Raw genomic sequence first — 12,566 nt, 5'->3', positions numbered from 1 at the left:
AAATGACACAATCTCACGTAGCAAATTGAGAAAACGCTGCAGCACTTTCCCTCGACTCATAGTATATTACATTACATTATTTGTCATTTAGCAGACGCTCTTATCCAGGGCGACTTACATTTGTACCCATTTATACAGCTGGGCATTTTACTGGAGCAATCTAAGTGAAGTACCTTGCTCAAGGGTACAACAGCACTTCCCAACCCAGGATTTGAACCCACCAGTTCCTTCCAGTTATGAGTCCAGTACGTCAGCCATAGTACGTCAGCGTGGAGAATCAGATCACTGAAAATGGCATTGAGTTCATCCAGTATCGTCTTGAACAATTGGTGCTGAAGTACCTTTGCCCTTATTAAGTTCACAGTTCTGGAGTTACCGGCATATTTTTAATTGCAGTCTTAATGTCCTCTTTGTTTTGTAAGTCACAAAATAATGTGTCATCTGTGACAGTCATCACTTCTTTCATAAACTCGCCATCCGTGAATGTCTAACAGGTGGCTAACATGAAAGGCAGTGGCAGCCTTGGCTTTCCTAGCAGGTCTGGAAAACAGTGACTGCTGGGCTTTTAAAACAGATTTCAGTTCCTGAACTTTCTACAACTGTATCGTACTCTTCAGTGGATAGGTCTCCGAAAATGTTGCATGCATGCTGGAGTGATGACGTTCCAGGTTGCACCTTTTAGCCAGCGAAACCGCATAGTGACATATCAAGCATATGGTCTTTAACTGTAGTAAAAAGAAGCTCGTTCTCCCACTCAGAATGGAAATAATGTTTGACATTTTGGGGTGGAGCTTCTGCCATGGTTAGCCATAGCTATGTAGCTTTTTAGGTTGTCAATATTGACTATACTGCAGCTTTGAGCGGTTGAGCTGAAGGCTTGGTAGCGAGTCTACATGAAACATGACCTTGAACCTGATTTAGCGGATTTATCGTTCTGACGACAAGTTATTACTTATGAACCAATAAGAAAGCAGTCAACATTTAAAATTTGTTTTTTTTGCTCATTTTGAAAATATTCAGCGATTGACTGAGACTGTCTGTAAGATCGACTAGTTGATCACGATTGACGTGTTGGTGACCACTGATGTAGAAGGACGTTGTCTTCAACGATAGTGAAGTTCGGTCTCATCGCACCCACTTTATGTCTACCTGACAAGAGCTTCTCTGAATGGTCCACAGATCTGTCTGTCCATCTGGGCTCATTCTAGGCCCCATCATTAGGTCAATTCACTTATCTTGACCCATTTTTAATTAACTGTAATTAATCTGTAATCCTACAGGGGTCTCTGTAGGCAAGCTACACAAAAAGTACACGTATAACAATGGTTACAAAATTATAATTCATAATAATTCATGACTTATGGTTAAGAAGAGAGATGCCTCAATAATAATAATAATAATAATAATAATAATAATAATAATAATAATAATAATACTCATCATCATCATCATAAGCATAATAATAATAACTAGACTTGCTCCTGTGTGGAGAGGGCACGTTTGCATGACAATATTATTGAGTAAGCCAAGATTTAGGGAAGATACATTTTAAGTTATAGCATAGTATTGAAGAAACTGTATGTAGTTTGAAGTATTAAATGTTTTATTCTTGTATTAAAAGTAGTCTAGTGGTAGTATGAAATTGTTAAGTATAGAACCTAATGTTTATAGTTGTGTTTAGAGTTTTGCTGAAACATATATGGATTATTTTTTATTTATTTATTAGCAGATACCCTTATCCAGGGCAACTTACAAAATATAAGAGCTTTACAAAAGTGCAATAATACAGTATGTATGGATGATGTATGTAGTAAATAAGCAGTGTAGCGCTTTTACTTATCATTCTTTTCTTGTTTAAAATAAATGTTTCAAAGAAATTCTGAACTTTTTGATTCATGTTCATCCTGCTCATGTGAAATTAAAAAATTTGCTATATATATATTAGAACAAACTAGAGAAAGACTCATAGTAGTAATACAAAGAGAAAGTACATTCTGGTCGATATGTTGCTGGTGTTTCCATATGTAAAATATATGGTGGCAGCTGTGCGTACTCATTCATAAAAGAAGTAATGGTTTGGTGTGTTATGCCTACCAACAAAGTATTTGTCAGATTGTTATATCTGTCTTCAGTGATTATTAGGGAATGAAGGGGACACAGATACAGATACTGAGAAAGTGTTAATGAAACCGATATTCATAAAGTTGTGTGACACCTCTTAGTAAGGAATCAGATGGAGCCTAGAGGATTATTGTGCTTGAAGAGTCAGTGTAATTGTATGTGTACTGTATGTATAAGTTATCAAGAGATAGCGCAGATGTTAGTGATTAATACGTTAGAATGTATTAAAAGAGAGGTTCTGTTTAGCTAGGCCTGTCGCTACCTAACTTTTTTCCTATTCTTTCAAAAAAGTTTGAGATTTTAACTTTTTCAGAAAAGGCATGTGGGAAACCACTTTTAAATGATTGAATGACCCTTACTTAAAAATGAAAGGTTCATTGCAATTATGAAATCAGTGGAGTAGAGAAGAATACATTGAAAGGAGGAGGCTTAATGGTTAATGAGGAGGCTTGATGGTTAACGAGAGGTCTACACCTAAAATCATACACCCTGTCCTTTGTTCGAATAACCTCCATGTGGTATAAATAATGTTCAGTAGCCATGTCTATGGTCTGCTCGTGCAATTGCATGTAATCTGTAGTAATAAAATGACTCATTGAGATTATTAAAATACCAGAATGGGATGATTAAGAATTATTGCTCAATAAGTGGCTTAAGCAGAGCATATATCTGACTCCTGGTGTAGGAGGACTTAAATACAGATTACAAAGCCAAGGTGAGATACCATACCTTCTCCATCTTTACAGTATACCCAAGCTGCTGTGTTTACTTCACCATAAATCGTGCTTTGCATTCTAATAGATTAAAAGAGTGACTGAGTGTTATTGTCAGTCACAGACTAAAATGTAATTGAGATAGCAGTGGTTTTAATTTGAGCTGAACGACTGATGCTCAGCGAAATAAGGTACTAAGTGGATGTGAATTCTGAATGTGATCAACTGTAATTTGGGTTTGATTAAATTAATTCAAGTTTACACATTTAATATAGAGTCAGACATGGAAAAATAAATACAAATGATTTCTAAATTGTGATGTGAATTGGACAATTTCTGTATCTATTGAAGGTGTATGTATTTTGGATTTTGGTGTTTTTCATTATTTCATTATTAAGGCTTTCTATACAGGGATGCAGGTGCTGTGGCATTGCATTGTTGGCTGTGCTATGAGTGTATGGAAATCCCATGGAAATTACGTTTTTTTTTTGCTGTTTCCCAAAAGGGATCATGGAATCTGATGAGGGCAAAATTACCCAGGTACAGTTGAGATAAATCTTTATGATCCACTAAAGGCATATGATTCCCCACATTGAGTTGAGCATAATTTCTTCCAGTGACCCGGATTCTGACGGAGCTGATGCTCCAGATCAAGCGATGTTACCAGCATGATCTTTGACACAACAAATATCTGTCGATGCACATGGGCTCTGTGGGGGCCATACCATCACTTCCAGGACTCCTTGTTCTTCTTTAAGCTGAAGATAGTTATTAATGACTTTTGCTGTATGTTTGGAGTCGTTGTCATGCTGCAGAATACATTTGGGGCCAATCAGATGCCTCCCTGATGGTATTGCATGATGGATAAGTATCTGCCTGTGCTTCTCAGCATTGAGGAGACCATTTATTCTGACCAAATCCCCAACTCCATTTTTGCAGAAATGCAGCCCCAAACTTGCAAAGGAACCTCCACCATGCTTCACTGTTGCCTGCAGACACTCATTCGTGTAGCGCTCTCCAGCCCTTTGGAGAACAAACTGCCTACTGCTACAGCCAAATATTTCAAATTTTGACTCATCAGTCCAGAGCACCTGCTGCCATTTTTCTGCACCCCAGTTCCTGCGTTTTCATGCATAGTTGAGTCGCTTGGCCTTGTTTCCACGTCGGAGGTATGGATTTTTGGCCGCAAGTCTTCCATGAAGGCCACTGCTGACCAGACTTCAGACAGTAGATGGGTGTACCAGGGTCCCACTGTTTTCTGCCAGTTCTGAGCTAATGGCACTGCTGGACATCTTCCGATTTTAAAGGGAAGTAAGCATGATGTGTAAGTAAGTTTCCTTGGCCGACCACTGCGTCTATAGTCCTCAATGTGGCCCTTTTCTTTGTGCTTCTTCAAAGACCCCTGTATGCCTTGAAATTTCTGCCTGGGAGAGACCTTGCTGATGCAGTATAACTACCTTGTGTCTTGTTGCTGTGTTCAGTCTTGCCATGGCGTATGACTTTTGACAGTAAACTGTCTTCAGTAACCTCACCTTGTTAGCTGAGTTTGGCTGTTCCTCACCCAGTTTTATTCCTCCTGCATAGCTGTTTCTGTTTCAGTTAATGATTGCATTTCAACCTACATATTGAATTGATGCTCATTAGCACCTGTCTGGTATAATTGTTTAATCATACACCTGACTATATGCCTACAAAATCCCTGACTGTGTGCAAGTGTACCTAGAAGAATTGATGCTGTTTTGAAGGCAAAGGGTGGTCACACCAAATAAAAACAATACCCAAAAATAACACAAAGGAAATAAAGAGCTAAGCTAAAAACTAAAACCCAATTTCCTATGCTAGAATACAAATTATAGCAACCAATAGTTTACAACCTCTTGGTTCAATTATAAACAGGTGCAGTGATGCAAGAGAGAATCCCACCTTCCATTTGGAGGAGATTACCCCAGTCCTGTTCACCGATGACCTGAGCCCCGTTGGCCAGCTGGGACCTACACCAGGCTGCAGGTAAGAAAAAGTATAATTATTAATCTTAAATCGCACAAGCCCAAACATTATTGTTCACTCTCTCTCTGTTTACGGATCCGCAGGGGCCATAAACAAGAAAACCTGACAGTTTCTGCAATCCAGCACAGGGACCCTTCTCCGTCCAGGTAACAAACAGCACGAGGAAATAACTGTCCAACCAGTCTCAATAAAGAAGGCTTTAATATTCCTTCCGTGCATGCTCCTTTTCTTCTAACTATATCCTCTCTCAAGAAACCAACCAGAATACTTAACACTCTGTAGACTTCTGATGTCTTCAGCGATTTAAGCCTCTTTCTCTTTCATCAGCAATCTTTCCCCCTTTTTTGTAATCCTTCTTCTGGGGAGATCTTCACTGTTCTCCTTGTCTTTCGCCGCCTCTACCGGTCTACCTCTCTCCAGCTCTGTGCCTTCTAATTCGGATGTCGATCAAGAGGTCGCTACGCCCTGTCTCCCCTCTCCATGTGCTCAGTCAGTTGGTTGCCTTCTGAATGACCGTGTCTCTGTGTTTAAATACAAAACGAAGAGGTAGAGGTGCAGGTGAAGGCAATCAATGAGACAATGTGCAGGTAAGTCCTGGTGACAATGCAACTGGTGGCGTGCACTTGGCAATAAAAGCAATCAATCAATAAATAAACCAATAAACCACAAGAAAAGCAAACAATATAAGAAAGTAAAGGAACACACTTTGTAAGTAAAAAGACAACCGTGATCAATTAATAAGAGCACACATCTAATTAATAAGTTAAATAAATCATAAATCAATTAAAGGTGATTCATTAAATGCCTAACTGCCCGCCACGCCCCGCCTGTGACATATACATTCACATGCATAGCCTTAGTTCAACCTGAATTATGGTTAGACCAAATCAAAACTTACCTAACCTAAACTAACCTACCTGCGAATCTGTACCCTGTCGTTATTTCATGTAATGTCTAAAGCAACTTTCTACTATTTATAAATGTATGTATGATGTATTTTTGTGAATTTGCCTACCATCAGATTACAAGCACAAGTCAGGAAAATATGTTACTATTTGTAATTTGAGGAAAGTGAAAGCTACTACCTTGACAACTCTAAAAATAGAATTTTGTAGTACGGTCCCTTTAGTTGATTATTTCTGGCACGGATGTGTTAGGAATCTTCACTGCAGTTTTTCAGCCTTGCTAAACAGAGCACTATTCCTAAAACGCACACAGAAACAAAACAATATATACCTGCTTAAAAAATAATTTGCACATTTTTAAATGTAATACTTTCAGATTAATACTCATCCATTTTCCATAGCTGTACATCATTTGTATAGTGTTCTGCAAGGGCTGTTGCATATAGATAGATAGATATAAAATGATTCTGTATTAGAAATGTAATGTTGTGTAGTAACATGGAAGTATAATTGTGTTAGAGTTGATGACTCTTTTAGGTACTTAATACATTTAAAGAAGCAAAATGGCCTTTTCAAACCTTCTTCATTATCATTAATAATAGCCTTCAGGAATAAGTCTGTGCTTGCCTTATGTAGGGCAACTAGATATCGTACCAGGCAGCCGCCAAATAACTCTAGGTTGCGAATGCAACCCCGGTTATCTGAAAAAGGAAGCACTGCCCAAGGGCGAGAGGTTTCTGCACACTTCCGTAGGAACCCGATCGAAAACATCACTCTATCAAAACTCACTCAGAACATCACTCAGAACACAGAACAGGTCCCTTCCCACTTCCTGTTCTATAAAATGGGAACTGTCTGCAATCAGCATATACAAAACAGGGCTACAGAGGTCAACTCTTATGCCCTCCGCAAACAATAGCAAGGCCAGCTGTTCTACTAGTGAATCTAGGAGCGATATATCTATATCTATATATCCGTATATATACTTGCACAATATATGGCGCAGGCAATCAAACAACTTGTACGCCCTCCGCGCATTAACGTGGCAGTGAACCCCTGATCCTGGATCGCATAATTGAAGAGGAGCAAACATGACGTCCAAGCACTAGGAAAAAGTGCGTGGGGCAAACGACAGGCCGAAGGGGAGAACAGCAAACATTAACACTCGGCCCTCATAGGTGAAGCGGAAGAACTTCCCGTGTTCCTGCACAATAGGGATGTGAAAGTAAGCGACTTTCAGATCCACAGTAATGAACCAGAAGCCAGACTTGATGGCCTGGGACATGGTGCGCAGATTGAGCGTGCTGAAGCGTAACACCTTGAGTCTGCGGTTCAGGCGTCTCCAATCCAAGATGGGGTGGAGCACCTCTCATGGGCGAGACCCGGCTTAGGCCGAGTGGCCGGGCTTTGGATTTTACTGCTGCTGCTAGCGCTCCCGCTGTGGAGGAAAAAGCGCTGTGGACAAAAAACCAACACAGGAAGCAATTGGATAACATATGGCACTATATTAACACAATTATGATTTTTAAATGCTCTGTTTGTGAACCGAAACTGAAACCGAACGCACAGCCGGAGCGGAATGACAGAATCAAAATTAGCTATAAATATAACTAATAAGACACACAATAGAGACAGAGATGTAGCGAAACAGTGGCGAACAACACTATTAGTGAAGCCAGCCAGCCGAAATACGCAGTTTTTAAGGTCTAATGCAACACACAGACACAGAAAGCTCACGTTCTTGGGTCCAGTGAAATGGCAAAAGAGAACAAATCTGCGCAGACGTCATGTTTTATAGAACAGGAAGTGGGAAGGGACCTGTTCTGAGTGACATACTGAATGGCAGCTTTGATAGAGTTATGTTTCCGATCAGGTTCCTACAGAAGTGCATAGAAACCCCTCCCCCTTGGGCAGTGCTTCCGACTTGACAGATAACCCTACTTAGAAGGTTGCAGGCTCTTAGTCTCGCCATGTAAGTCATGCACATTTCTTGTTTTATTTTTGTTTTGTTTTCTCCAGTGGTAGACAGTGGCCACTTTTATCCCGGTACATTTTCAAGCAGTGACACCATAAACCTGCACCAATGGAGATAGGGGCAGTAATGCGATTGTCTGTGGAGGTTTAACCTTGGAAAGTGTTAAGCAGGTTTAGGGTTTAAAGTGGAGGACTGTCAAGTGCCTCAAAGCCATCCTTGGTTTTTTGTTCTGCTCTCAGGTCCCTGAGTGTGTCTGGCAATGTGATGTAATTGACTCAAGTAAAAATACTATTAATCAAACAGGACAGTGTGATTTCAAATCTAACCATTAGGTCTCGGTCTTAAGCTGTGGGCCACCAGAGAACAACAGTTTATCATCCTATAGGAGTTTTTGTTTTTCTCGCCTCCATGCCTAATGGTTTATAAAAAAATTTCAATCTTTCAATCTGTAAAGCACTCTGTGGTTACTTTGCGAAGAACACTACCAAACTGATTTACAAAAACTGATTGATTGATTGATTTCCATTTTGCTGACATGGGTCAACAAGTGTTTCACCTCTCCAGAGCCTTAAATGTGAGGCATGAGTGAAAGTTTGCCACTTCCCCTCCATAGTACCACAAAAGTTTCTCTGCAGTGTGTGTGTTTGTGTGTGTGTATGTGTGTGTGTGTGTGTTACGGGAGCAAACAAGCCAGCCATCTATGAACTGTGCTCACACAAGGCTCCGATCCAGACAAATTCCTTCCCTCTAATTATAAAATTACACTGACATCGCTTTCAATGGCCCGCCGTATACTCGGAACTCAGTTTATTTCGGCCTAATCTCCCTTCTTGGCAGCCAAAGCAAATCAGATGCTTAAACCTCACATGACGAGGGCTGAGTCCCTGTAATATGGGATTAAACCTTACACGCTCACGTACACGGGAGCCAAAAACACTCAGGCAGTGAAAGGCAAAACAACAGAAAGTCCTTTTGCCTTCCTTAGCTTTTGTCAGTCAATAGGCTTCCATGCATCAGTGTCAGCCGGAAATGTACTCCTCCGTGTGTTGAGGCCAAAAACCAAGACTTGTCCTGTGTTCTTGACCCTTTGGGAAAGGTTAGGTATTGGTGTGCACACCATTTGACACCAGTACACACGCCTCTGCTTCAGAAAGCCTTTGTTACAACAGCAACCATATTCATGCAAATACCTCAAGATTAGCCATTGACAGGGCTTCTGTAAACACACACACACAGACACGCACACACACACCCTAAATATTTAGTTACTACAGAAAACTTTTTCATTTAGGCTCATTAGTCTTACCTGCAGTTTAAAACTAAAAGCAAAACACAGTGCCATATCTGTTGCATGTCTGGGGTCTTACTTATTTTTCCGGCTTTCTAAAAGGGCAAGATAAAAAGTTGGTCACAGAGTGGATTTATGTAATGCTAAAGGGTGAAGAAAGTGGTGTAGAAAGTGGATACGTGATTAATGTTATTTAAATAGTTTGGAAGAGACTTAAGAATTAAGAATGAGATCTAAGAAACTATTGTAACCAGTTTATTTGTTTTGCTCTTCTTGAGAATCACACTATTAGTTTAATACTTGATTGAATAATTCTGACCCATCACTGGATAAGAGCGTCAGCTAAATGACAATAATAATAATAATAATAATAATAATAATAATAATAATAATAATAATAATAATAATAATAATAATCACTCGCCATGTATTTGGCCATTATTGGCTATGTGATTTGTTTCATCTTGTTGTTGTTGAAGTTATTGGCACGGGGGGCATTTCCAAAATCTGCTGTAAAATTACATAATCAATAATTTGCTTATTTGAACTATTTTCCAGTTGATTTGATTTTACTTGCACAAGCAAAACCTGCACAAGCAATAGGCTTTTATATTACATTTGTATTCAACTATATGTTTGCATTTTTGTCTCACCTTTGAACTGTCAATAAATTGATTCAATCAAATGCAAATGTATGAGCCCTCAAGGCTCAGAAAGATTATCAGAAAACATAAATTATATGGCTGTGTTATTTGTATTCCAAAGTTGCCTTTGAATGAATTGCATTATTGAGTATCACTGAAGAGACAAACTGCTTTGTATATATTTACATAGTATCCTTTGAATTTAAATATTGAAAGCTTCCACATATTTGGAAGTTTGATTCATGGTGCTGCTTGTTTTGTTCTAAAACCTCAAATTAAAAGTGGGTGGGCTCCTGTTTTGACTCCTCCCTTTGCTTACAAATTCTCACTTTCTCCTAATACTTTATGTTAGTTGTATTGAATGTATCAATGTGTGCTTATATCTTACTCTGGTATTCATATAGCTAGAATGTATACTGTAATGTTATTGCTTCATTTATGTTCTATATTGTGCTTCTGAACTTTTGCACTTTTAACGCATCACAAAAAGTATTGGGACAACAGCCAAAACACACAAGACAGCTGTTATTATTGTACTGCTGCTATGATTCTGATTGATGGCTGGGTGTGTCAATCTTCCTGCAGTGTAGTTAACAGTTTGTATAGGTGGTCTCTAATCTGTTTCTCGTTGATCAGAGGTTTTCTGTGAGATTGTGGTCAGAGAGCAGAAAAAGGTTTTCAGAGCTAAGTTATCCACATTGAACCATTACGTAACACTCCCAGATTTGTGCCATGGCATTATTGTGTTTCTATATCTCAGCCCCTCACCATAGAATTCCATCATTGCTGGCAGTGGAAAATATGTCAATATCTACAGTCTGGCATGGAGTCCTTCAAATATACACATAACACAAAGCTTACAAAGCAATCTGTTACTGATGAAAGAAGGTTTTCCCTTTATCTTTGGTCATATAAGCTATATTAGCATTAAATCCAGTCAAAATATCTGTTTTTTTTTCACATTTGATTAAAATGCCATGTTGCTACTGAGTGTATGTATACAAAACACAAGTGAGCTTTGTGCAGCAGTGCAGTCTATAGACATGTGCGGATCATTAAATATATAACTTTTTGTGTACATTTGAGGATAGTTGGCTTGGTTAGAAGCCTTCGTGATTTGAAACATAGTCACAGGATACCCAGAGAAGCAAGATTGGGATGTGCTGAGTGTCAGACACTCTCCATGTGAGGATAGAAGAAGATTACATTGTCACCACATGACTTTAAAACACTGTATGAGTTCTACTAACAGACAGGTAACCCTGGTGACAAGACAAGCCATCTGTCCTCATAATTCTGTGAATCTTTGAAAATGAGTCATTCCATGTTAACCTGTCAACCTGTTATTGACACATTTGTGGCCTACCTTCTTTGCTCACTTGCCAACCAAACCCAGTAAAGGCCTGGAATTCATGAAAGATGAGTGATTTGTGGCTACACATTCATGAAAAATAATATTAACAGCAATTATTTGGAGAAAAAAAAAGACATACATTTTTCTAAATCTTCTTCATCAAGGCTAGTGTTCTGGTCTCTTGGGAATTAAGCAATGATATCAATTACAAGCTTCAGTGCTGCCTGTATGCCTTAATTCCCTTCACTGTAAGGGTATGTTTCAAATCTTGCACCTGCCTTACAAGTGCACAGGATTATGCAGCCAGATGGCAACCACATGAGGGACTGCTTCAATTGTAGTCAGAGTTACCAACTCCAAATAGGACTATCATTTCAATTCAGCTGCACCTAACATCTTATATTGAATGATTTAATTGTAAGAACCACTCCCAAAGTGCAAGGATGATACAAGTCACTCGGAGACTCCTAACATCACCCACGACCTGTATACACATGGCTATATCACTCAAATCAATATTGCAGTCATAGACTGGGGGTTTGAGGTTGTCAGCAATGACACAATCAGACATTGTGTGTGCATCTAAGATTTTATTTATTTATTTCAGGATTACATATTGATTGTTACAGTATGCACCAAACTTTGCTCTACCACTGCACATTTTTGCCCCATAATCCAAGAAGCATCTTTTGCAAGCACGGCTAATGTTAAGCCTCGTCTAAGTACAGTAGTCTCCTGGATGTTCGTATCTATAGGTTTTGTATTTAAAAAAACAAATGACCTGTTCTCCTTCGCAACACAGGTCTGCACAGGCCTCATTGACAATGCCAAGTCAACAAGCAGCTGCTAGGAAATGGCAAAATTGCAGCAGCTGCTCATTCACACTCATTCAAACCCCCATTCTTGTTTCTGGGCTGGCTCCACTCATCTGCTAGGATTAGGCCTAGCCAGCTCTTTTGGCTCTGCTCTTAAGTTTCAGCTACCTGCTGAGACAATGGCGGAAGGGACAGGATGGTGACTGAGCCCTGGAAACTCGAAGTGTGCCTGAAATGTCAGGTTGCTGACAAGATGCAGCTCACTTGTCTCCAGCAGGAAGGGATTTTGTCCATCCACTGTTGGTAGGATCCATAGTCCGTTTCCATGGTGATGGGATATTACAGCTCTTGTCAGTGGGAGCAGCAGGAGAGCCAGTCATCTGATAATATTTCTTCCTTTATTAGTAGAAATTCTTCACTGGATCATTTCACCTAAAAATCCAAAGCTGCTTTAATTTTTTCTTTTTCTCACTCTTGTTATCCTCCAGAAATTCTGACAGCAAGTTTTGGAGTGTAAAATGAGAAGACTGATTTGTGTTCTCAGTGTACTATTTCTTTCTTTCAAGATCAAGTCAGAACAGTCACCGTCTGAAGGCTAAACATGAAGTCATAATAAACATATTTGCATTAAAGCAACAGGAGGATGCATTACAGGAATTTGCTCTATTTCTGCCTCCTGGCTTTCTCTGGTTTGTGTTTTTGATATTTCTCTCCAAAATCATCTTCCTCCTAATTGCAAGACTG

General features: G+C 39.4%; 1 long non-coding RNA gene across 4 annotated transcripts in view; it reads right to left on the bottom strand.

Moving 5' to 3' along the window:
* Nucleotides 1–7,503, bottom strand: part of LOC136747272 (uncharacterized) — a 28,195-nt gene extending 20,692 nt beyond the window's left edge. The window contains exons 1-4 of one of the 4 annotated variants that reach the window (XR_010816462.1): nucleotides 7,484–7,502; nucleotides 5,927–6,044; nucleotides 5,115–5,362; nucleotides 4,758–4,835 (exon numbers count right to left, since the gene is read on the bottom strand). This is a non-coding gene — a long non-coding RNA (uncharacterized LOC136747272). Of the gene's footprint in view, nucleotides 1–4,757; nucleotides 4,836–5,114; nucleotides 5,363–5,926; nucleotides 6,045–7,064; nucleotides 7,197–7,483 lie in introns of those variants that run through there. The other 3 variants (XR_010816461.1, XR_010816463.1, XR_010816464.1) reach the window with 3 other exon arrangements.
* Nucleotides 7,504–12,566: the final 5,063 nt, after the last annotated feature.

This window comes from Amia ocellicauda, chromosome 3 (genome assembly GCF_036373705.1).
Source record: "Amia ocellicauda isolate fAmiCal2 chromosome 3, fAmiCal2.hap1, whole genome shotgun sequence".
Taxonomy (NCBI): Eukaryota; Metazoa; Chordata; class Actinopteri; order Amiiformes; family Amiidae; genus Amia; species Amia ocellicauda.
The sequence above is the reverse complement of the archived record's forward strand: the minus strand, read 5'-3'. Positions and strand labels throughout refer to the sequence as shown.